At 35.6% G+C, this 27352-nt stretch overlaps 1 protein-coding gene across 3 annotated transcripts in view; it reads left to right on the top strand.

The window, feature by feature from the left end:
• LOC309843691 (uncharacterized protein) overlaps positions 1–27352 on the top strand; it is a 560969-nt gene that overhangs the window by 178683 nt on the left and 354934 nt on the right. Inside the window, exon 1 of one of the 3 annotated variants that reach the window (XR_014300283.1) lies at positions 14049–14102. The exons of the other annotated variants lie outside the window; for them this stretch is intronic. The gene's annotated coding sequence lies outside the window, so the exon portion shown is untranslated. Of the gene's footprint in view, positions 1–14048; positions 14103–27352 lie in introns of those variants that run through there. 3 annotated transcript variants of the gene reach the window in all.

The raw sequence follows: 27352 nt of genomic DNA, 5'->3' as shown, positions 1-27352 counted from the left end.
GTACTTACCATGATGACACAAGGGAAAATGCCACTCAGAGAGCTGCACTAATACATTTAACAGTTATTCTGTTATTTGATGGTTTCAAACTCCAGATGGTCATGTCTAGTTGATTTGATTGTCTTTGTCTGTAAGTTAGAAATCAGTACTGTGAAATCGTATGTCCAGAAAAGGATAAATCTTGATTTAGTAAAGATGACCTTATTGCCTCTGAGATATTTCAGAGGGAAAGAGAAGGGTAGTATACCAAAATGGAAGAATTGAGCAAGGTAAGTGAAAAATATTTTTAATGTATCTTGGTCAGTGAATTAAATCAAATTGATAGGTATAGAATATATTGACATTTATATTGATACAATTACCAAGTTTCCATATCTTCTACAACACATTTACAAGTCTTAAAAAAAAAAAAAAGCTTGAACTGAAGAATTCATTGAATTGGCATGTAAAAGGCTTTGCTATAAACCATGAGGTCAATTGTCAGTTCTTAAAAGATTACTTATCTCTAAAGCTAACAGAACTGCTCTTGAAGCTGAATATTTTTTTTTTTAGGACAGAAAAGATAAGTAAAAGTACAAGGCAGGTTGACTATTAGCATTATAGCAAATATCCTTCTGCATAAGTGATCAAATATTAAATTTATAATAATTATTTTTAACAGTTATTGTTAGGAAAGCATGTTCAAATATGTATAAGTAATTTACTAACTAATTGTTCATCTCTGGCAAGTACTTATATTTGAATCAAAATAAAAGTGTTTTTTTTTTTTTTAATTTGTTTTCAGGATGCCATTTAAGAAATGGACAACCTTGTAAGTCTTAATGGATTTCTTGCTAGGAGACAAACCCTCCATAAAAATCCACCATAGCTTTTTGCATCCTTGAATTCACATGAAGTTAATATTTAAATTAATCTTGACTATCTTTTGTTGTTGTTTTTTTAAAAAGAGATATTTAGAAATAATTTTGGAAAATTTCAACTGCTCAATTCTAAATATATCTGCTTATCAAGTCTATAGGGACTAGAGAACAAGCTAACATTCACAGCTGAGTAATGTTAATGTGCACTTTTTTTCTCAATCCAACTGCATTTAAACATATGCAATGGTGGTTCTGTCATTTGCAATATATCTAAGAGGTTGGTCAATTTTTAAATAGTGGACTGATTAACTGTACAACATTGGACATTAAATCAAGCATGTGTGTGTGTGTGTGTGTCTGTCTGTCTGTCTATCTGTCATCACTGGATCAGGTTCTTTATAACAGCATCCAATGACCTACTTCTTCATACGTCTCTTGCCATTAGAGATTTTGCTTTGTTTCTCTATGGCTGAGCACACACCCCGAAATGATGTGACTGTACCTGGCAGCAGTCCCCCTTATGAATACCTTTAAGATGGATTAAGTGAGGCTAGATCTGTGGGTTTTGCCTTTAGTCTTGTCAGAAGCCAATGCCCTCTTTCCTTTGGGAACCTATGCCATTCAATGAAGAAAAGCCATGAACAGATTGTGCTGGTTCCTGAGTGGTCAGAATATGGGGTTTCAGTTATTTATTGTCTTATCATTCCAGTGATAAGTAAAAATCTCTGTTTCTCAGTTATCTTGAGAACTTACCGAACCCCTTTCTTCTGGATGATATTTACACCATTATTTACTCTGAAAAGGCCAATTTTGCAATACATCCATATCTGATACTAAGCTTTTGCTTTTAATTGTGACAGCCTGAAAGCTTATTCTGAAAGCTGCTTCCAGAGAAATCTAATTATTCTTGGTTGGGAATGTTCTTCTGGTGATACCACCGGCCTCCTGGGTACTAAGCATGTCTGATGATAGGTGATTCATAAGCACAATGTGACATTTCCCAATGAGCTGTTTTGTCACAGGTTATCCATTTTGTCAGACGTGTTATTTCATCCTGAGCTTTAATGTGACGATCATGTTGCTGGGCAAGTAGCTGAGAGTGTCATATAGCTTGTCAAAACCATAACACCCTTTGAATCAGAATATTTAATTTTCAAATTGGTGCATGTGAAATTTAAATGAGGATCCCAACAAATCACAGCTAATTCTTCCCTCTTATTTAATAATCTGAGGTCCAAAGGATGCGCCTTACACTGCCGTAATCGGCCCATGCAAATAAATTAAATAAACTGGGAGACAGGTTCTCTCTGGGGGCAGACTCTGCTACCTGTTTTTGTGTTTGGTTACTGTGGAATGAGTTAGAAGAAAGCAGTTTGTTTAGACAAATGCAGGAGATTCTGCCTTTTTTTTTTTTTTTTTTTTTTTGCCTTTTCATACAATTCCACTGTGTTTGTGCCTTTCTGGTCCTCCCACCTTGTGCATTAGTACATCTGTTAAACAACAATTTGTAATTTCAGTATAATTCGTTTTGATATAGTTTGGTACACTTAATTGCATGTGTCCTACGAATTAAGAAGAGTTGTAGATTAGAATCAAAGTTTCAGCACCAATACAAGTATAAACATCAAGGCCACTTTTCAAAATAGCTCACTTCCTTAAGTAATTTTTAAATAAATATTGGAAATTAAAAATAGAAATACCATGGGGGCACCTGGGTGCCTCAGTCTGTTAAGTGTCTGCCTTGGGCTCAGGTCAGGATTTCAGGGTCCAGGTTCCAGCCCCGGGGGTCAGGCTATCTGCTCCATGGGGAATCTGATTCTCCCTCTGCCTCTCCTCATGCTCTTTCTCTCTCAAATAAATAAAATCTTTCTAAAAAAGAAAACTCATGTCAACATAGAATTGCTTTTAATTAAATTATCTTAAAGTAGTTAATTAGGGGGCCCTGGGTGGCTCAGTGGGTTAAAGCCTCTGCCTTCAGCTCAGGTCATAATTCTGGGGTCCTGGGATCCAGTCCTGTATCGGGCTCTCTGCTCAGTGGGGACCCTGCTTTCCTTCCTCTCTCTACCTGCCTCTTTGCCTACTTGCGATCTCTGTCTGCCAAATAAATAAACAAAATCTGAAAAAAAAAAAAAAGTAGCAAATTAAAGGGCATTTACAAAATTTGAATTAGTTGAGAGCACAATTTTAGCAGTTGGAGTTTTCTTTTAAATTTGTTTTCTTTTTATTTCCTTTCTTGTTTGTTTGTTTTTAAAGTGATTATATATATTTATATAGATAGAGATGCGTGTATGTGCATCTAAAATCATCATGGCAATAAAATCAAGCCAGTTAATGTTTGAATTAACGTATAGAATGCAGAAAAGGAAAGGCCACAGAGAGGAAAAACAATAGTAAGCTTTGCATTTATTTAAATATAAAATTAAAGCTTAGCAGCTATGGGTAATATTTGAACAGGAACAACTAAATGTTAAAAGCAAGAAAAGGTAAGTTAAAGCGTATTCACATTTAAAAGTTAGTAAAAAGAGGTAAGATCAGTGCTTATGAAACTGCTTGATCTTCATGTTTCACAGTGAAGAATTATACTGAATCATACCCTTTCATGTAGTTTTTTAAAAAAATTATTTCACCTCTTAATATTTTTCATAATTTTATTTCTTAACAAGAGAAATGAAAAGAAATCCTATATTTTTTGATAAAAACGTAATAGAAACTCATCATTGTCTTCGGTTTCATTATCTTGTTGCACTCCATTAAAATTAATACATTGAAAAATAGAACTTGTCATGATTCACTATTTATAAAGGTATTATGTACCTTTCATCCACTCATCCATATATATGCATAGAAAGGTGTCAATATCAGTTCTAGTTATTTGTGCATGAGGATTTGGGGTATTTTAAAATACTCAATTGTTGAGTTTTATTTCTTGACAATTTTTTGAGTTCTTTCCAGTGATCATGACTCCGAGTAAAAACACAACACAGTAAAATGATTTTTTCCAAAAAATACTGATAACAAATATGCTAAGATATTACTGGTGGTTAATTCTGGATAGTAGTAACATGTGTGATACGGATGGGTCGCTTACTACGTTGTACATTTCAGTATCTTTTTAATTTTAGAAAATAAAAACTTGGGGCGCCTCCGTGGCTCATTGTTAAGCATCTGCCTTTGGCTCAGGTCATGATCCCAGGGTCCTGGGATCGAGCCCCACATCGGGCTCTCTATTCCTTGCTTCTCCTCTCCCACTCCCTTGCTTGTGTTCCTTCTCTCTCTCTCTCTCTCTTTCTCTGTCAAATAAATAAATAAAATCTTTAAAATAAAATAAAAGAATAATTTCAAAAAATTAAGAAACACTAGACATTGTTAACCTATTATTATTGAGAAGGAATGTCTTCCTAGGGAAAAAAGAGCTAATTGTTTTCATAATGTAACGCTATGTGCTGCCTATTAGTCAGCAACCTCAGTAATATTTCCATTCCATTAGGGAACCAGTTTTGAACCTTGTAAAAAGAGGTGGAATTTTCCATGAGGATGGAATTCATTAGAGTGATATCTGTGTTCTATGAAAGCATCTGGTGATTTTGGTCATACTGTCGTATTCAGGCTTAATTTCCTGCCAAATAATGAGGCTGAGTTTTAAGAATAATTCATATATATTTTATTGCCCATACATTTTTCAACCAGTAAAAGTATATTTTCATTAAAGGGCTAAATAAATTGCCTTATAATTGTGACATCTTTAAACTTTTCTGAGAGGTTTAATTCTTTTTCACTTTGAAAAACAAATGGCACATGTTTCAGAATAAGTAAGTCCATTTAACTTCTGAAACACCATCTCCAAAAGGCTCTATATATATTGATGCTTGAGAAGAAATTAATTGTAGGTGTCATTTCCACCCCATTTTCCACATAATATACTATCTGATCAACATGGTCTAATGTCAAAGAGGAGGAATAGGGTTAGCACTCACAAATGAAAAATTAATCACCCTTATTGACTTTGAGGTAAATTCTGGGAAGAAAGAGAATAGAATGAAGTACAATTTAGGAATAGAACTGCTGAAGTCATTGAAATTATTTTTAGAAATAACCGTCTTTCATGTTTGTATAGAATGCTCTTTTCTGTGGTTTGTTAACTTGTCATAAATATATTAATGAACTGGTATATAGCTTAGCTAATTTAAAATCAATAGGTGGTTACTTAGTGAGAGTAGTAATTGTGTTATCTTTTTGTCCCAATTTGTAAAGTTCTCCATGGGGTGGGGTGTCACCACCTGGGAAATAAGTGTTTGTCGAAGTTGGCATTGACTTCAATGCAGGAAAATGATGAATTCCAATGGAGGATTGCCCATTATATTCACATGGTAAGCACATCAGGAAGCTGGCCTGATCTTAATCCACTATGGCTTAAATGGATAACTGAAAGATCGCTGTAATAGTCTGTTAAAACATAACTCATCATTATGCCCAATATTAAATATTTTCTTTATTCCATTAATTATAATAACAGAGATGAGGGATATTTCTCATTCATCTCTCAGATCCTCCATAGGTTACTTGAAACTAAGTCTTTATTATCATAGGTCATAAAGGAGAGAGGTTGATTAATCTTTCATTTTTGAATATCCATTCTCTTCCTTTTCAACATTAGACTATGTTGATGACAGAATTTTTTATTTAGAAAGGGTTCTTGACCTGAAGGTAGGAACTGTGGGTTTGTGCATTTGTAACTTTGCCTAAAGGTTAAGGGGGCCATCTGAGCTCGTAGGGCTTATTTCCATTTTGTAAGATGGGGATGATATTGTCTACCTTTTGCAACTCTGGGGTTGTTAACAATAATCTGAAGAATTAATGGATTGATGGTGAAAATTTACACCTCAGTGTAAGAACTTTCACCTAATCAGTGGATCTGGGTAAAAGCTAATTTTTTCGAATTTCCATGGTTCTGTTTCACTAGTCAAATCTCCTTCCACTCTCCTTTCCCCCTCCATTTGGCCTGGTTTTCACTTTGGAGCCTTCCATTCCGTTTATTTGCAGAAATACTCCCAATTTAATTCTTCTAGGTAATAATCCCCATATGCCTATGGTATTTTCTCTAATAACTTTAAAAATATAGTTGTCATTGGGGTGCTCTCCCCTTGTATTTTTAGGTAAAATAATTTTTGTTGCTGCATGCATTGATTACTTTTAGGTAAAATTTTCTACGTTTGTGGAAGTGATTGAGTGGGAACTAGGGGGTCAGCCATGAAAGGAACTTTATGAATGGGTAATGCAGTTCCCTCCCTCAAATAAAAGCTCTGTACATCTCACATTCAGTTTATATTGATTGCTTTCTGAGACAGAAATAAACCAATCTCTATCTTATGCAAGATTCCTGTTAGTGGAAATATCAAGAATATAAATCTTGTGACTTCTATTTCTATGCTTCTCTCCAACCTGAAGTAACCCTAAGTAGGTTTTTAATTAAAGTAATGTGAGCCACTGGGTGACCACCCCTTTTGTGCGTGATCAGGTTACCACAGCATATATTCCAGCTCTCTTGTAAACTTGAATTTTATGGATGGGTAATAAAATCCTTCTTTTCAGGGTTTGCAATTTTATGTCCACCTTAAAAGAAGCAGTTTAGCCTTTGACAATGCTTATATAAAAAGGCATAAAATGTCAGTAGTTCACATAGAGGTATTTCAGTTGGGTTTGCAGATGTGGACTTTTAAGGTCCTTTTAATTTTTTAGCCTATTTAGAAAACAAAGTGATACTATTTTTTTTCTAGACAATTTATGTTTAATAGAATTTTAATTTATTTAATTTGAAACTGAAGACTAATTTGTGGATTCCAGCAGAAATATTTTAGATTTTAAGCAGTATTTCATTGTACAGGGTATTAAGACTCTCAGTCCTTGGAAGAAAGCTTTAAGACTATCAGCTTACATTCATTATATCAAATGTTAGTCCAACATTATGCAAGTTACTCTGTGTAAGCACACGTGGTAAGGTAAGGTAGGGCTTCTGAGTGTGGTGTTTGAAGGTAAACAAACCCCCAGACTTACTGGTATTATGACTTTGAAAAGGTAATTGTTTTTTTTATAAGACTCAGTTTCCTCATCTGTGGAAGTGAGAATAATTCTATTACTACTTTTCAGTTTTTAAAAATTAGAGATAATACGATTGATGCAATTGACAGAAAGGAAGCATTCTAAAATGTTCACTATAATTAATTACGCTTTCATTCACGTCACTAAAAACCTTCCCTTTTGCTCAGTTTTAAATAAAGGGCATGAAACATATTAGAAGATAGTCTATGAGTTTGAGATTTGTGTAGGGTACTGTACAATAACCTAAGTTTGTCTATGGTCTTATACTAATGGAGGATTTTTTTAACAGTTTTTAACTGGGTAAGTCTGCCAATATCCCAAATTGGTTCGAGAAATTTCTTGCATTTTCTTTTTGTACTGCCATAGGACATTGTTATTTTTTTGTCTATAATGTTCTCTTTTCTGGTTGAGGGCTAGTATGTGATATGCTAGACTTCTAGATGGCTAAAAGTCTACCTTTGTTAAGGATTAGCTGAAAAAATTTTCTTCTTTCTTTTCACTTTATTGAGTGAAAAATACCAAATAAGGTTTGAAATAACATTGATACCTTCAAATATTTTCTTCATACCATATATATATAATACATATGTTTAAAATCAATAGGAATCTACTACTGATAATAAAACATACCATATATACGTAGTAGACACCTGCTGATTTTAAATAAAGAATTGAATTTTAAGATGGAATTTCCTTAAGAACAGATTTTTTTTTTTTTTTGACAAAGTGTATAAGTCCTTCTTATAACTTTCAAGGATGCAGGGCTAAATTTACCTATTTTTATGTAGAGATGCTGAATGATAGAGGACATATGAACTGTTGGCTTAAAGACAGAATATTTGCACACGTGGCATTCCTTCTTAACTTAGAACTATGATTTGAGTATTTTCATTGCAACTTTTTCTTTATGAGATAGCCTATGAACCTCAATACCCCAACACTGAGAGGTTGGATAAAATATGTGTTTTATTTTATTTGGCCTTATTTTTCTCCAAGTAAGTTGGGTTATTTTTAATTTACACGGAATACTGCAGTTTATATTATGTTCATAGTAACAAAATTAATAACATATAAAGAGTTAAAAGTCACTTTTCTCAAACTTTCTTGGGCTATGTCTCTTAAAATTGTATTTTATCATAGGATTCTTTATCATATACCTAGTTCTCAGGGAGCTGAGTGGATTGAGTGAAATCTATCTGAATGAATTGGGGAGGGTTTCTCATAGGGTGTAATAATTGAACTTGGAGAAGGAATTTTCCTAGTGAAGAAAGAGGAAATGACATTATAGCTACACTGACTACAACATAGTAGTTGGGAGGTGAAACTAGAGATTAAAATTCTATCAGCTGGATAGTTTCCAGGTTTTGGTATTATAAAACACACTTCCTGCTGCCTTAAGCAACAGTTATAAGGACATCCACATATAGTGGATCAAATGAGGCAGAAATTTACTTCTGTTTCACATAAATGTCTTGAGGATGGTAGGTTTTCCAGAGCCACTTATAGATGTGGCTCAAAATCATAAAAAAAAAAAATTAGTTTTCCAGTGAGAATGAATCATAAATATAATAAAACAAACCAATGTTTACATTTAAAAAGAGAACTGAGTAACTGGCATTTCAAAAGTGTAACTTCTGAAGTGCTGAAGAATGTAATAGAATTGAAAAAAGTTTAAAAAAAGAAAAAGAAAAAAATTTTGGCAACATATAATTATCAGTTTTTCAGGTCAGACCATAAGCACAAAAGGAAATAGCAAAGCGAGATCTCTGTTCAGGATTAAAATTCCCTTGAAAAAGAATTGGAAAAAAAAAAAAGACAAATTAAATTTGGTCTTCAATTTCCCCAGACAATGCTACAATGTTTGGGATTTAAAATACTGCTGATGTGACTAGTTTAAATCTAGTCATACATCTCCCCTGAGGTAATAACCCTCCTGGGAGACAGGAAGATAATAAATATTTTTTTCTTCAGAAAATGTATTATCATTATTCTAATTGGAATTATGATTATTTGATGAAATTCAATTAGTGCTTATTAATAATAAGCACAACAGAGACTGCATTATGCCTGGGCACCCGATTGTCTAATCTTCTTATGTCCTATAATACTTATGCTGGGAAATGAAGATAGGGAACATAAGATGATGGAAGAGTATAGTGTCACCACAAAAACGGATTTTATTCTCTTGAGAGCTTATTGAATTTTGAAACTCCATGGAAAATAGTGTTTTATAACTTATTGCACATCGACGGTCCTACGGATCCCCTCAGAAATCTATTTTCTTTCTTTCTTGTGGTGGTGCCTATGTTCTAGTTACAAACTTTTAAGAAAGTTTCTTGTGAAAATGTACCACTCTTCAGAGAGGCTGCTCTCTAGCTGTTTCCAAGTATGAGCTGAGACCCTGGGGTGATAAGATTGCCTATGAGCCTTCTGTGTTTTCCATTCAAACACATCTTAAAGTTTTGAAGTTTTACAGAATAAATAGTCTGTTCATGACGCAGAATCACCCAGATGACACATAGAACATTTAAGTTGTCATCAACGTGGGATGATAATTTAGTGGGCATAGCAACTCTGTCTCCGGAGAACTATGTGCCTCAGAATGAATCCAGATCCCCCAAACCCATAGCAAGAGTCTAACAAGTCATTAGTTATCAGGTCAAAATATCTGAAAATAGAGTTTGTGCGTTGTTAGCCATTTCAAAGATTAAGAATGAAAGTAGTCTACTGAGCACAGCGTAATATACATACGACAGATGAAGGGAACACATGCTACATGTCATGTGTTGCTCTAAATGCTTTACATATGTTCTCATGTAACTTCACAACTTCCCTGTGGGTTGGGTATTATTTCATTTTTGTTTTGCAGATTTGTAAATAGAGTCCAGAAGGCAGGATCTAAAGTCACATTGCTAGTTGTTGACTGAGTCGAAATATGAAGCCGCACAAGCCTTCTTCAGAGTCTGTAGACTTAATATGTAGCCACACTACTCAATAAACTAATTATTGGAGATTTTAATTGTATTCCAAAGGTCTTAGGTAAGAGGAAGATGGAACTGGGATATCACTTGGATTCTGAGAAACACTAAAATCACCATATGCAACTCTTTTGGGTAAAATGATAAGTTCTGAGCTACATACATAATTGTTTTTCTGGGGGGTACATTCTCAGCTCCTTCTTGCCTTCTGCTATGGCAATACAGTCCCCCTGACTTTCCTCATTGGTGCCGTGGCCTAACCTGAACACAACCAGCTTAGCCAGGCCACTGCTTCTTGTTCTGTTCTACCCAGGACAGGCTAGAACCAGTTCCTTTAACCTCTCACCCCTGAGAGGTTAAATACAATCATCTGGGTGATTGTATTCTGGAATTGCATTGCTCCTGAAGCCCTCCACTGTCAATGTCCAACACTTGGGCTAGGTCTTGGGTTCCAGATGCTGTTGCATGTAACCCAACCTCAGGGCACCCCGTTTGGGACACACTGCAGAAACTATCGATAACCCAACCTGGAACCTACCTGAAGTCTGGTCACTGTCCCTCTCTGTTGGATTTCTTTGTCCGAGCTCCTGCTGCCCATGGTACTGCTATCCCGGTAGATTTTCATACAGAGTGGTATGCTAACATGCTATCACATAGAAAAATAACTTTTATCATGTGAGTTCTTAACCTGACTTGCTGTTTGGCTGAAGAAAATCTCTGAAGCCCAAACAATGTGTGCCATATTCTATATATTTTCATAAACACCTTTTTTTATTTTTCTGTAAAGGGTCTAGAGATTTGATTTTTTTTCTCAAAGGAGTCTGTAATCTGAAAACATTTAGAACCATTGGTACTAAGAGATGTGAAGAAAAAGAGAACAGTGATTTACTTTTTAGACCCTTGAAATAATTTTTCCAAAGGCTAACAGGTTCTTAGAATTAGTATTAGACATGTTTACTAACCACTTGTGGCTAATGGCTACTTTATTGGATAGCATAATTTTATAACAATAAATGACCTTTTAACATACAAATTTAAAATACAGTAACAGAAGTATTCCAGTTAGTTTTCAATGGTTCATTAGAACCAAAAGCTAAGGATCAGACTAAGAGTAGAGAAATGTCTACTGAGATGACATATTTAAAAATCATTTTAAATATCTGGGAATAAGAAATGCTGGTGCATTTGATCTATATCAAGATTACATGGGATTTGGAGTTTTTTAAGATCAAGTATGTAATGTGATTTTCAAGTGGTTTATTGGTGGTGGGAAATGATACTTGATAGAAATACAGTAAATTATATAATTGAATCCAATAGGAATTTGTAAGTTCTGAAATTTAGTAGTGTTCTACCTACCTAGAAATGCAGTATAACATTCCACAGCTTTTAAAAGAGCTGAAATCAGAAAATGCTATTATAAAACAAGTAATGAAGCATACTAAGTTATTGGTAAAAATAGTTGTAAAGACAAATATCAATATTATGTATTAAATTGGTGGTTTAAAAAAAGTAGGTACCTTTATTGAGCAAACAAGATAAAACAAATGTTTCAGTAAAATTTTGCAAGCAACAAAATAAATTAGACAGTGTCTCTGACACAGTGAGGGTAACAATATAGCAAATACTCTACCAACAACTTTTAGGAAGTATAGGATAAAATAAAATTTGAAGGAAAATTTGAAGGAAAGGTAACATTTCCCTGCCTGTTAGTATATAAAGAACATCAGGAGGAAAAAAGAAAAGAGAGAGAGAGAAATGAATGCTAATCAAACAGATCACTAGATATCCTTGTGAAGATTGTGTTTGCTGAATCAAGTGGCTCTTGGCTCATTTTGTGTGTGTAAATCTTTATCTTATTATTTTAAGTGGTAACCTTCCAACATACTGTTCTATAAACTTCTTAGAAGGACATTTCTGACATGTACAACATCGAGCTCAAATCTCACATTAGAGCAATATCTCAATTGTGTTGGATTATGGTAATAAAATTTTTGCACTTAAAATGTTTAGGAAAAAAACATCAATTCTAACTCTAATCAACTGTATAGGCCACGGCTTTTTGTATTTTTAGGAAACCTAAAACCTCACTGAGATGTTTTCTGTACTGTGCTTTACCACCAGCGAGTATCACCGCTACTATTGGCCCTGTTACTGAGATCCTTAAAGGTTGGATAATATTTGGGTGTGTTTTATAGTGCCAATAAAAGGCATTTTGGAAAAATTCTTGTCAAGATTGGCTGAAAGTATTATAGTTGAAATTAAAGATTTCTCTCTCTTTTTTTTTATTATGTTCAGCTAGCCAACATATAGAACATCATTAGTTTTTGGTGTAGTGTTCAGTGATTCATTAGTTACGTATAACACCTAGAGCTCATCACCACACGTGCCCTCCTTAATACCCATCACCCAGTTACCCCACCTCCCCGCTCCCCTCCCTTTTGTAACCCTCACTTTGTTTCCCAGACACTTCTCCAAAGAAGACAAAAAAATTAAAAATCCCTTAAACTGAAATATTGTATGCTCCAAGAGGAAAAGGAGATTTTAATAGTTAACTTGCTGTATCCTGTTTGCTAAAGGGTTTTTGTCCTTCATTTTGTAAAAATCCCACTATTTCTCAAGACCCAGAAACCATGTAAATGAAACAAAGAAATCTATAAAAGTAGGTATAGGAATCATTATGCTTTAAACAGAATACAAGGATTTTCCTTTCAAGTAATTTCCTATCCTTAACAAATTCTCAAACTTCTATGTCAAAGACAATACGGAGAAACCATCATCATTACCACCACCAAACAGGTGTACATGCAGTGACACAGAAGAGCAGAAGACCATAGAGGGAAAAATGAACAAATGACCAGGATTTTGATACAGAAAAGCAAAGTATTGATAATGTTTGCTTCTTTGCTCCAACAGGTTTATGGAAAGATGGGCTTTGCTGTCAGGCACAATGGATTCGTATTCCATCTCTAAGTCTCACTTGCTGGGAGACATTTGACAAGTCATTCAACCACTATAGTCCTCACTTTGTACATCTTCTAAATACAGAGAAAATTATAGCTCCCTTATAATCTCAGGCTAAGATCTTATCATGTCTTATTTATCTTTCTCAAGAAGTAAATAATTTACCTAGCACACAATACACCTGTAAGAAACAATAGTTTGAGCACCTGGGTGGGTCAGTCAGTTAAGCATCCAACTCTTGATTTCACCTCAGATTTTGATCTCAGGGTCATGAGTTCAAGCCCCATGTTGGCTTCCATGCAGAAAAAAAAAAAATTTTTTTAAGTAATAAAAAAAAGAAACAACACTTTAAAAATGGAATAAATAGGGGCGCCTGGGTGGCTCAGTGGTTTGGGCTGCTGCCTTCGGCTCAGGCCATGATCTCAGGGTCCTGGGATCGAGCCCCACATCGGGCTCTCTGCTCCGCAGGAAGCATACTTCTCTCTCACTCTCTCTCTCTCTGCCTGCCTCTCTGCCTACTTGTGATCTCTGTCTGTCAAATAAATAAATAAAATCTTAAAAAAAAATGGAATAAATATTATGTGTCATACAACCAACCAATGGTTTTCAGAATAACTTATGTGCTTGATGTTAGCTATGATTATTTTGGTGATGGTGATAGTTATGTTCCCATTTGCTAAATTATTCTTAATAAGTTAGACATATTTTAAACTACTCTTACTATGAAATGGTTGTATCCTTTTATTTCTTAAATTCTACTTTAATTGGTTTTCTTGTATTTTATTGTTATATTTCATATGTACTGTTCAGTTCACTATAAACTCTTAATACACAATACATATTGTGACCCACATAGTAGTTAATTTCGTATTTCAGTAAGATAATGAAACTTTATCGCTGTCATCTATAAACTATATTTTTTTGTCCTCCCATAATCTAAAGATTTCAGCTCAACTTTGACTAAAGAATTTTTTCCAGAACCCTCTATATTTAGAGCTTACTTTTGAATTACAGTTGTGAGAATTAAGTGTAGGAGAGTACGTTTTGCTAAACGTAGAATCGAATAGAGCTGTCTGAACTCTGCATTTGAACCTATTGTGACCTGATTCTTATTTATTCTTGACACAGTGCACAAGTCCAAGGACCCTGGAACTCCTTGGATAGCAAACATCTCCAGAGTTAAATGGAGCTGAATAAGCAACATGTATGTAATTGAATTCCTCAACCAGCCTGCATAGTCAAAAATAAGAGTAGTATCACCACTATCTACCTATTAAGAACTGCCACATTCAAAGAATTTCTAAAATAATTTGAAAGAATTTTTTTGTGAAAAAAAAAAAAGTTTCAAAGGTTTAGGAAAATCTTTGTGTTTTAACTATTTCTCATTGCTGTTGGGTTTTCTGCGGCATTTGATATTTGCTGCTACTTAGACCTAAGCCAATACCTTGATTCTGCTGGTAGTTGCAGTTGTATAAAATCTCTTTAGCCACATTAATGTTACAATTGAGAGAGACACTAATTTCTTATACAACTATGAAGAGATACACGTGATGCTAATTTTGGAGGTATGCTTATATTCAGTAGCACAGTTTTAATCATTTTGGTCCCTGTTTAGGACCTTCAACGTGGAAGAATCATACTTCAATTTTCCTTATCATATTTATGTCATCTTAGAATCAAATGAGCTCCTCGAGTTTCATTTGAAATAAGTCACTTCAATGCTATTCATTATAGAGCATGAATATAAGATAGAATAAGATTTTATATGTTTTGTTTGACATTTTATATATTTCACATACAACATTATCTTTCTTAAATGAGAATAGAGAGCTATATTTAAATTAATAGCAAGGATGGACCATACATGAAAATCTTCACTATGACCTTTAAAACAATGTAGAATAATCGAAAAAACAAAACAAAACCAGAAATAGGGCTAGAAATAAAATATTCTCTATTACATGGTCCCATCAAGTGCCTAAATGGCTTCAAAACATCCCACATAGAGCCTGCAGATGTGGCATGTTTTCAACAAATATTATTTTAATAATCTCCTAGTCTTTGTGGCTCAAATAATAATTTTTCAAAAAGCATCCTTAAGCTTCTTTAAACTTCCATTTTTAAGCTAAAGGAAGCGTACCGTTTCCTCCCACCATGTTGATCCGTCATCAGAGCATCAGAAATAACTCATTAGCACAGTCTCCTGTCTGAAGAGATCTCACTCTGGAAATCTTTACGCATCACCCTGTTGTATGTGTTTCTCATTTACAAATTAATCACGTACCAAGCTGTCAAAGTCTTCTCTATTTTCCTTTTAAAATGGCTTTAACAACTGAATTTATTTCACCAATTAAGTTTTAACATATTTGAGGGCAAACCTCATATTTCTGTTTTGCCATATATCTATTACGATCAAGATTTTCCTGTTTTATTTGATGAAGCTTGGCTTTTTCATTTGCATGGTGCCTATTTTGACACAGTATTAATAGCTAACATGTATTGAGTAGCTAACATCCCCCAAATACTCTTCTGGCAAATGTGTAGTAACTCATTGAATCCTTTGAGATTACACCTATTTTATGGATAAAGAAATCAAGTTGCCCAAGGTCATATAGCTCATAAGGAGCCATGCTTTCTGTGAACCCCACAGTCTGGTCCCATAACTTGAACTGCTTTTCACTTTCTAAAGCGATCTTCCTAAATATGGAAGTTTTTATCCAAATCTGAAACTTCCCAAAAGAGCACTGTAGGGAGAAATGGAAAAAGAAAACTGAATCTAGGAAATAACAGTGAGAGCGTTCCTACAAAAGTCATATCGTCATTTAACATGAACTGCCTGGAACCAAGATGAAAACAGACTGTGGGATGACATACTTTTTGTGTTGTGAATAGAGGACTCACACCAGTCACTCTTACAAGCTCATGTAAGAGACAGAGTCCTCAGAAACATCCTTGCATCAGGAAGAGACACTGCTTTTTCTCATACTGAAATTTGAAGAAATTTTCAGGCATTACTTTAAAAAGTCATTCCATGAAGGTGAGTCTAGGAAAGCATTAAGGTTATGTAAGTTCTTGAGAATATAAACTGGTGCAGCCACTGTGGAAAATAATAGGGAGGCTCCTCAAAATAAATAAATAAATACATACATACATACATAAAAATAAAAATACCATATGATCCAGCAATCCCACTTCTGGGTATACATCCAAAGGAAGTGAAAACAGGATCTCAGAGTTATCTCCACACCAATTCTTTACACCTTAATTATAATAGCTAAAGTGTGGATACGACTAAGTGTTCATCTATGCATGGATAGATAAAGAAGATGTGGTACATCTATACAACGGAATATTATTCAGCCATGAGAAAGAAAGAAATCTTGCCATTTTTGACACCATGATGAAACTGAGGAGGGCATTATGTTAAGTGAGAGAAGTTAGAGAAAGACAAATAGCACATGGTATCATCTTTATGTGAAATCTGAAAAAAGCAAAAGTCAAGGGTACCCGAGTGGCTCAGTCGTTTAAGCATCTGCCTTTGGCTCAGGTCATGATCTCAGGGTCCTGGGCCTGAGCCCCGCGTCAGGCTCCCTGCCCAGTGATGAGTCTGCTTCTGTCTCTGACCTTCCCCATTCCCCCTCCCCACTCACCCTGCTGGTGCTTTGCTCTATCAAGTAAATTAAAAAAAATTTTTTTTTTTTTTACAGCAAAAGTCAAACTTAAACAAACAGAAAGTTGAAAAGTGATTGCCGGGGCAGTGGGGCAGGGGAAATAAGATGTTGGTAAAAGGGTACAAACATCCAGCTATAAGATGAATTCAGTCTGAGGATCTCATGTAGAACCTGGTGCCTATAGTTGATTACACTGTATTATATAACTGAAATTGGTGAAAAGCGCAGAACTTGAATGTGCTACTTAACTAGACGGAGGGAAGCCTTTTCAAATCACCATGATATATACTTTAAATATCTTAGACACAATTGCCGTCCAGCAGGTGGGTGGGAGGGTTAACACCTTACAACAGGAGCCGGGAAACAGAGATTCTTGTCCAAGAGGGGAGGAGATCATAGGAAAAGCGGAACTAGCCTTAGACTGTAGTTGGTTAAACATTCCAATTTGCTGTTGTTGTTGCCGGTGTTGATATGTATGCTAATCTGCTCAGGCTGCTATAACAAAATATCACAGACTGGGGGGCTTAAGCAACAGAAACGTATTTTCTCACAGGTCCGGAGGCTTTAAGTCTGTGATCAAGGTGAGGGTAAATTCAGTTTCTGGTACGGACTCTCTCCCTGGCTTGCAGAACTTCGCTCTCAGTGTCTTCACTTGGCCTTTCTTCAGTGCATGTGGGGAGAGAGAGGGAAGGAGGGGGGAGAAAGAGGGGCTGAGCACGAGCACCAGCGCTCTAGCGGCTCTTCCCGTCAGGACACTAATCCCCACTTCTTAGGACCTCATTTAACTTTAATTACTTCCTCAGAGACCCCATCTCTGAATACAGCCACACAGGGGTTTAGGGCTTCAATATATGAATGCTGAAGGGGCACAAACCTTCAGTCCATAACAAGATGGCAGCCTCCATCCATCTCTGGGTTCATCTGGAGGCTCCCTAAAAGTTTTGATAAACCTCAGACTACGGCCATATTGATATGTACATATATATAGTCTGAATATAAATACATATGTCCTGATGACAGTTCTCAATTGCTTCCTCATGTTATTTCCAGGCCGTTTCTCAGGAACGGCTCTGTGTTTGTGGCTCACCAAGCTTCTAGTCAGAGACATAAAGCACTATGGGTCACCCTTCCAAGCCTACCAGTAGCATGCGTGTTCAACATGGCCTCTTCCTCTACCCTGTCAGGAATTGCAGGCCTCCCTGGAAATCAATGAGATACATTCAATGGAGAAGAATGAGAAGCTCTACTCTAGAACTACACTAATATTTTGAACACACACTTTTTTTTTTTAAAGATTTTATTTATTTGACAGACAGAGATCACAAGGAGGCAGAGAGGCAGGCAGAGAGGGGGGTGGAAGCAGGATTCCTGCTGAGGCTTCCTGCTGAGCAGAGAGCCCACAGATCCCAGGACCTTGAGATCATGACCCGAGCTGAAGGCAGAGGCTTAACCCACTGAGCCACTTGGGTGCCCCCGAACACACATCTTTGAAAAGCAAACTCTTAAAGGCAATTTACCAAACCATTAATTTTTGCTTCTCAGAGAGTAACCATCATAATAGAAATTGAGGTTTGGTAATATAAATTCTGCACTGAAATATTACTATTCTTTTGCAAATTAATGGAAGCAAGTCAACACATTAAACTTTTGAGGGATACAATTCAGTAACACACAGTCTTTTTAAATTCGAGTATTTAATGTTTATGAATAAAAATTATTCAGTTTCACATAGCCCTACTTGAATATTAAGCTCACAGCTATGAAATTAGCTTATTGAGTAACTATTATGTAAAATAACAGTAAATTTTTCAGATCATTCTCCGTTCCCTAAAATAACACTTTTCACATAGCTGCATAACTGTGCAAGTCTGTAACATCCATTGAATTACTGACTTTTATGTATTTAAAGACTAGTTTAGTTTAGGTACATTGTGAAGAACAGTTGGAATTTTGGTGCTTCTAGAAACAGTTTAATACATTTTATTATTATAATAATTTATATCAGTGCAGAAGGATAATATTGAACTGTATTTTGCATTTGTTGTTCAACGTAGTAGTTTAATGAGTTTCTCAGCTGTAATACCTAAACTGAATTCCATTAAGCATTGGAATGTTTACTATAACCTAAATTTAGTTTTGTTTTGAAAATTTATCAAACTTCTGTGACTTAAATTTTATGTAAGTGAATTCTTTGAACTACTGATGCGTATATTTCACATGCTACAATGATACCTCTGGATACAAAGCAAAGGAACATTTTAGTTATAACGGCGACTTTGTTTTAGATAAATTGAGTGAGTCAATACATTTATATGATATTATTATGTGAATGATTAAGGAGTCCTTTTGTGTCCTTTTACTTTACTTGTTTTTTAAGAAACTTTGTTTGTGCATGTCTGTATGTGTATATTTTTACCTTCTCAAATATGGCATTTCTAGATAATATGGTGATAGAAATTTGTATTTATTTGTGTACACTTCAGAAATATTTGTTTTTAAATGATACTAACTTTTTTGACGCGCAGTTACAGGAAAGAAAAGTTTAATGAAAGTATCTTGGATCAATTTACATGCAAAGGTTTAAAAATTATAGTTGCTTTATTGACCAACATAAAATGAGAAAAACAAATATTTAATAGGGCTAAAATGTCAATTAAAAAAGAAAATATAACATTTTTATTCTGAAATGGACCTGACTGCATTAAAGCATTGAAAATCTAGAGCACAAATTCAAATAGAATTTCAAACTTTTTTATTCCTTGTAAAATCTTTATCAAGTTGAAATGGAAGTTTAGTACATTTGAAGCCTTTCTGAGCAGAAAACATTTCCTTCAGAAGCTACTACTGGGTAAACTTGGTTTTTTGTTTGTTTGGTTGGTTTTAAATGAAATAGATATTGTTTACTCTTCATGAGAAGGGTGAATAAAAATGAACCAGTTATTTAAAAGAAAAAAAAAGAAAGAAAGAAAAAAACAAGACTGCAAAGAATGTAACACATTCACTCCTTAGGTTCCTAAGTCATTTTTTTTTTTTGTTCTTTTGTTCTGTAATTGATTGCTAGCACCCCCTTTAACCCACCTTAAAGGGCAAGCAGGAAATTCATGTTTTCGTTCATCAGCCCATCCCTCTGAAAAGCGTTCGATATTAAAACAGTTTGCAAGGAGCAAAAGCAGAGGAAACAAGAGGCCCAGCTAGCCTGTAGCAAGGTTAGAAGATGCCTGCAACATAGACGGAGTGTTGTTCCTGTCCCGTATTTGCATGGAGATATCAAGTTAATTAGGGTATGACTCTGTTCTTCACTTTATATGTGACCTTTTATTATATCTGTAGCTCTCTAGTTCATGTGGTGTCATAAAGCTATGGGAAAGTCTTTCCAGCTATTTGACACAAACTGGAAAAAATTAAGCATTGATATTTCTTTTTGCCTGAAGGTTTTTATAGCAGCAAATTACTGCAGAGGCAAGTTGTTGTTGTGGTAGCTTTGCTGTGGGTGTCAGAATGTTTCTTTTGTCTTTTAACTCCCTGCCTTCCCCGATGATCAGGTGCTACCAAGAGAGCAGTAGAGAGAGGTGGGGTGTGTGTTGGGGTGGTTGGTTCAGGAGGAGGTTACATGGCAGAATTCCCACGAATGTTGGCCAAGGATGAAAAAGATAAAGAAATCTTGTTTTTCTGAACCAGAGGATTCTCTGCATGACTTCCCCACTGTTGGGGTGATGAGCTTTCAGGCTGAGATTTTATTAACAATTCATATGGAGATTGAGGGCAGCCTGAGGAGCAGATTCTCACATAAACTTGATCTGTCCATGAATGCAGTTCTCTGTTTGCCCTGACCCTGCATGGCTTAAGACACTGCCTGTGAGGCCAGTGTGCCAGACACAAAGAAAGAAATGAAAAGCAAGCACATTCCAGGAGTCTGCACAAAAGACCAAGCAGTTTCTAGTGGTCTCCCCAGAGAGGATCTTATCTCTGCATGGCCAAAAACCTCTACAGTGTTTATTTGTGTACCTAAAGTTGTAACCTCTATGTGGCTATTTATTAAGCAATAGTTGATAGTGATGTTTTGTTAGGTTTTCAAGTTTTGTTTTTGGGACTCGTTGAAACTAGAAAAATATCCACAAGGGTACTTTTTTTTTCCCCCTTTTTTGAAGTTTAGCCTTAGATGTCACTGACCTTGAATTGCTTTTACTTTGTTGATTGGTGGGAACCTTGCAAAATGAATCTTTTCTGGCTTTTGGAGAGGCCAGAACAATATTTTAAAGCTTGATTTGACTTAGGATGCCTTCTGATACTGCAACTCTGAAATTTATGGCAGAGTGAATGCAAGAGATGAAACTGACATGGGGGTACAAGCCCTTACATTCCCGGGCTCAGGAACCCAAACAACAGTGCTTCCTTAAAAAAAAAAAAGCAAGTGGAGAGAAAAGTTTGAGAGAGTCAAAAGTGCAAGGGAGAGGAACTTTTAACATTGTAACGTTCCGACAATTATTGGCAGTTCACTATATCTAGACACATTACAGCAGGATAATGGCAAGCTATCATAAGATATTTCTCTGCAACTTAATATACTAGATTTTATTGTTTAACAAATGCACAGGCTGAAAGTATAATATATTTAGGTTTAGAGGATACATTTTCCACAGATGCTTTAAAAATCAGAAAATCCAGATACACAGACTTTATTTTTGTATATGTATTTAGCTGTTCAAGTTGTTTCAAAACTTTTATGGCTTGCGAATTAAATAACCAGTAGAGGAATGCAGGCGAATGCCATTAATTATGATAGGTTTTGTTCCTTTCATTTTATGGTGGTTTTATTTCCATGAAATTAACTGTTGTACTTAGGCTAATTGTCAGTAATTGGTGACAAAATCACTTCATTGTTTTTCTATAGCATGATACTAATTAGGATCTTTGCAGTATTGGCTCAGGCACTTTCTGTATTTTACCTTCTATGTTGAATCAGTGGTAGATAACTATCAAGTGCAACTTAAAAAAATCTATGAGATAAAATGTTCCTATTAATAATTAAACAAGTCTTTTAAACAGCCTGTCATAAATTAATTTTAAAACATTGACGGAAGCTCTTATTATAGGTTTGTTCACTTGGGTCATGAAACACCAACTGATTTTTTTCTGATTTGAATTGAATGCTGTTGGAATCATCTTTACAGTGTCACCTTTACTAATTTTAACCGCTCAGCCACGTGAATTTTCATCGTTCTATTTGTATCTGCAACATTGAAACCAGCTTTGCTATAAGCGCTTTTGTAAGGTATCACAGGGCTGGATGGCATTGTCCTTTTTCCCATGCCTGATTCTCATAAAATAGAGCATATTATTTATTCTCTAATTAGTCTTTCTTCTGTTTTGTTTTGCCAGACGAGAATGTTTTCTGAGACACTATCTTTCAAATGAAAGTATGTATGTGAGCAGTTGAGAAGATAAAAGCTTGTTTTTATGGGGTTTTGTTTGTTTGCTTGCTTTTGTTTTTTAGTTGTTTTTCTTTCTTTCTTTCTTTTTTTTTAACCCAACACAAAAAAGTATGTTCCATGTAGGTAACAGGTTACAAAGAGAGAAAATGGGAAGAGAGGTTCAATGCTGATAAGGAAAATCAGTATAAAGACTACATATCCCATTAAAACAATTACAGCCCATAGTACTTTGCTAATTTTTTTTTCTTAAAAGAATTCTTCTCTACTGATTCCCCTGTGATTTTTATGAATTTGCAGGTTACCGGTGTTCTTTTTTTAGTACCTTGTTTCTTTTCCTTATTCTAAGATGCTTTTACCAATCAAGTGCTTGTAAATTTTACAATTTACCACTTACTCAGTTTACTTTAAATGCATCTGTAATGTGCAACTTAGAGCTCATGTCTCACAATCTCAAGAAAGTTTTTAAGAAATGATTAGAAAAATAATTGGCTCTTAAAAGGTGAAGATTGGTTTGAGCAGGGAGAGAAGAAACTGAATGTTGAAATTGAAAGCATTCATTGTTCACACGACACATACACACCAAATCTGAAATTAGAGAAAACTCATGAAATACGTATCTTGGCAAGGGGAATTGTTTAAATTTTCTAAAGCTGTCAGCCCATTTTCTCCATTTTTTTTTTCTGTTAAAGAAAAACTTCAAATGGAAAGCTTCACCTTTTGTACAAAGTTGAAATGTTTTATTATTGCAGGATTGTTCTACACTGTACAAAACCAGGCCAGTTCAATAGCTTCCAGTGGGGGGAAACACAAATGAGAATCTTTCTATCATTTTAGGATGTCCATAGCTAAATGCAAAAAAACCTATAAAAAATCTATGGTTGTTGCCTTGAAAAAAAGAATCTTTTGATTACAGCAGCTATTTGAATACCCATTCAGGCTCTTTTGTAATGTGATGTAATCAATGCACAGGTCCTAAAGGAAGAATACTCATGGTGTGTTGGGGAGGGGACAAACTCAAACATAAACTATGTTTAGATGCTGCATTTCAATAGGTTACACCGCAGGATTAAACAAAGATTCTCTTTCTAGCCTTTTCTTTTTTGTGCTCCCCAAAATAAGTTCTCTAGAGTAAAAATCAGTTTGTTCCTTTTTCACTTCATTGGTGTAGATAGGACACGTTCTCTTGTTCTTACCAGTTTCACATCTGTTGAAGGTGAAAAATACACACGTTGGAGACTGGATTTTAAGTTTAAAGAATGATGAAGTGTTATAAAAGTTCCTTAGGGAAGATAATTTTTCTCTTTTATTCATCCTGCCTTATCAGCCTCTGGACAGTACAATAGGATGGGGTTTTTCTTTCTTGAGCATTGTGACTGTTTAGGGAAAACATAGGAGAGGAGCTAGGAGTCTGGTGAGACCAGGAGCCATGTCCATGGGCATTTGAATCTTACGGGGGAAAAAAAAAGCACCTAATAAATCCAGGCTGCTTCTAGTATAATCATACTTGACAACCATACAGACACCGCTGGGGCGGGCACGGGTAACAGTCAGCATCTTTGACTGCTCGGGCCCCAGAAGCCTTTTATAATTGTAATCGTTTTCTTCATCAGTCCAAGCTGTGCCAACACCCCTAATTAGCCATAGCCTCGTTTTAAAAACTAAAAACAACACACATGCAATAACATCAACAACAAGAAGCACCCCCACAGCATTAACAATGTGCTTTGTGTGAACTCATACTGTACAGTTACGTTCAGCTCTTAGCCTCTGACCTCCGTGGCATATATGGGGTTGGTCAGCTTCCCCACTGGGACGTGCACATATAGCAGGATGACCAGATCCCACTCTGGGGCTCCCAGACCCCCTGTGGCATTGCTTGTATTGTAGTGGTGGTTGTGTTTTTTCTTCCCCCTGGCCCCAGGGATGTGCTTGCTCCCCACAGAAATGGTCTCACTCTCTTATGTCCTGCCCAGAGACTGAAGCAAAAAGCAGGAAGTGCAGGGAAAATGATCGGAGGTGGAACATATTTATTCCAACGTAGTTCAAGTTTATGTGGCTCAGATAAGTTCCACATTCCACGAAACATGTCTCTTGCTAGGACATAGGCTCCTGCAGCACTAGGACATAGGCTCCACTGAAAAGCATGAGCCATCATGAAACAGTGTGGATAAGCTTTGAGGTGCTTTAAGTTGTAATTATTTTAGAATATACCAAGTAACCATTTTTAAAAAAAAATTTTTCCCAATCTATATGCACAGGTATAGAGATGCATACTATGCTTTCTGTTATATCCATGTATTCTGGGTCCTGATTCTGTGATGGGGATTACCATAAGCGGCAACTTGGGAAATTTTTTACATGACATCAAACACAAGCCCCAACAAGTAAAAGGTAGAGAAGTAGGTTCACTGATGGATGCCCCGTCTTCCACCTTTTCGGGCAGCCACGCGCTCCTGTCTCCGATGACATGACCAGCGTCTGCAGATGCAAGAAAATTGTGTACATTTTGCCCTTTGTTCCATATGACCCATTGTTTTCATTTGCAAATAATGATTTCATTGCAAGTTCATTTGCTCAGAATTCAGGAGTAACCTGCAACTAATGATTATTTGCCAGGTTACTTAGCCATCGTCCCGCTGAAAAGAGAGCAGTCTTTCCTTTTTAATAGCAAAGCCAGGCTACTTAACATTCTTATCTCCAAGTATGAACATGGAAAATTTTCAAGCTTTAAATCATGCTTTGGATATGCATTCTAACTCTCTCTTTAACCTACTTGGGACGAGATGGGACTTTTATATTTCATCATCTTATTCAAAGGATCATTTCTGAAAATAATTAAAAATTTAAGAATTATAAAGAAGTGAGGCACTAATAAATGCTATAATCTTGCATTATAACTTCAATCATTAAAGTAAGATTATAGAGAAGATTTCTGGAATCACAAGCAAGAAGAAGGAAGCTGTGGGAAGACAGAGCAGTCACCTACATCTAAGGAAGTTTCAAGATGATAGAAAATTTACTAGAATGAAGAAAAAAAAATCTGCCTTTTTGGAAACCACCTTAAAGACATGTTTATCTTCAAATGCAGACTTCTCTTCCTTCTAGCAAGTTCAAGGTGTTCAATATTATATAAAATGAATTATTACAGCCTATAGCCTAGAGTATGGCCATATTGGAACCTGTCAAAGGTATAAAAACACCAGAGCAGGCCATGTGATTTTAGTTAACACACTTCGAGTGAAGTAAATGCAGCAGGCGCTTCTTAACCTTCTTGATTTTTACTTGTACGGTTTTGCTCTTTGGTTTACTGCTTCCTGTGATCGATTCCAAGGCAAAGCCAGAGCTCTTCAGGAGAAGGTTGAGATTATAACAATGTCAGCCTTTGCTTTTAGCAGAGTGATGAGGTTATCAATAATGCATTGGCGATCTCAGGAACCTTGTACGCGCGGCCCTCACAGCTGCCTGGCATTTGTTCTAGGACTTGGAGATTTGAGCTGAGATGTCACCACATCTGCTTTTGAGACACAGACGTTCAGGCATTCTCAAGAAATCTTGGGTACAGAGGGAGAGCAGTGGAGATTCTCTCACTGAAACATTGCATTGGGGGAGGCTATTTAGGGCTGAGAATACATCTATGAAGTTGCCTCTTTCAAGAACCCTGTTTAATACTCCTCTAATAACCTTTGTCTCCCCAGCTCCCCTAAACGTTTGTTAAGTTTGGTTGTGTCTCTGACAAGTTTATTCATATCCTAACAGCTTGCCTGGCAGCAGGGTTCATGTTCTGTACTTGGGCTTTCTGGTCACGGTGGTGACTGAGAGTAATAGAGAGGGGGAATAAGTGAGTGTGGAAATGCAAAGCTGTCTCTTGTTACATTTTATCGATCTCATTCTGGTGTCATTCAATTAAGACAGAAATGTGATGGATAGTCTCTGCACAGATTCCTGGGTTGCTCTCCGTCCATTGCAGATAAAGCTTTTGTGTTTTATTGGGGGGGGGGGGACATGGGCAAATGGGAGAAATCAAAGATGCTATGTGATCTGAATTACAAATCAATGTCTCTCCAAGGATACTCCAAAATGTCAAACATTCCATGTTTATATTTTCACTTACTTTCTCACACACAGAGTATTCCTGTTGATGTATGGAATGGGTTCTGAGAATTTAAGGGAGGGTTATTCTTATTATTTTCAAAGACTTGGGAGCGATTATCATTCTCCTATCAGCCCAAGATAATTAAAAACGAGCCACATGGAAAAAGACTTTTGTTAATTGTGCCATGTTTGAAGTTTGAGAAAATGAAAATTTCTCATTTTTTTATGGGCTTGTAATTCTAGGTTGACCTTTTTGCAAGTAGATTTAAAAGCTGGCAAGATGAAAAGAGTACATAAAGTTTTTTTTTTTTTCTTTTAGTTGATAAATCATTCTTATTATTGTTTATGCTACAAAGAAGTACGCTATCATGAGTAACATATCACACTTTAGGACTGTGTAAATTCTGATCTTACTCTTGGTGACATGCTTTCTCTTAACTACATCTTTCCCTCTGTTTGCTGCCACTGTTATAACGACATTGACAGTAATTCATGGATGTGAGAAGCTGGAAAACTAACAACTCATATAAGCAAAGTGTTTTATTTTTTTTCTTTTAAGAAATGATTAGTGCAAACAGATATCATTAAAGCAGGTTATGCTAAGCAAACTCCCTTGGTTCCTCCCAAAGCAATACCAGATTCCAAATGAGCATTCAGGATTTTCTAATCAAGGTTATAAGTTCTGATAATTAATGCAAACTGAAAGACAGTGTGGAATAAAATAGAAGCAGGAGTTTTAATATCAAAACAATATATTAATGTCCAGTCTCCCCCATGTACTTGGTATGTGACCTTGGATAAGATACATGCATCTTCCAGCTTAAACCTTAATTTCTTTATCTGAAAAATAAAACACAATTATAAGATTAAGTATAAAGAAATGCTCATTCTATGCTTGATCTATGTCCTTGGCACATAGCAGGCACTAAACATATTTTGTTTCATCCTGAATCTCTCTTTATGATTTTGACACTGAGTAATTTGTTGCTCTGATAAGCTTGTTCAGTCATTTAGGAACGGAATGTAAGCAGAGAAAAATAATACATTTGAGCCCTACCACTGAGGGTCAAAACTCTTCCAGTTCTTAATTCACAGAAGTTAATTTATCAATCTGTGTTGTATTTTATTAGAGACTTCCAGTTGTTCATCAGAAGTTTGTTCTAAAATTTCATTTGTGGAAGGAGCTCTGTGTATTAGGTCTCAACTTAAGCTATACTTATCAACGAAAGGCATTTTAACTGTCATGCTTTAACTTTAAA

The sequence above is a fragment of the Mustela nivalis genome (genome assembly GCF_964662115.1).
Source record: "Mustela nivalis genome assembly, chromosome: 1".
NCBI classification, from domain to species: domain Eukaryota; kingdom Metazoa; phylum Chordata; class Mammalia; order Carnivora; family Mustelidae; genus Mustela; species Mustela nivalis.
The sequence above is the reverse complement of the archived record's forward strand: the minus strand, read 5'-3'. Positions and strand labels throughout refer to the sequence as shown.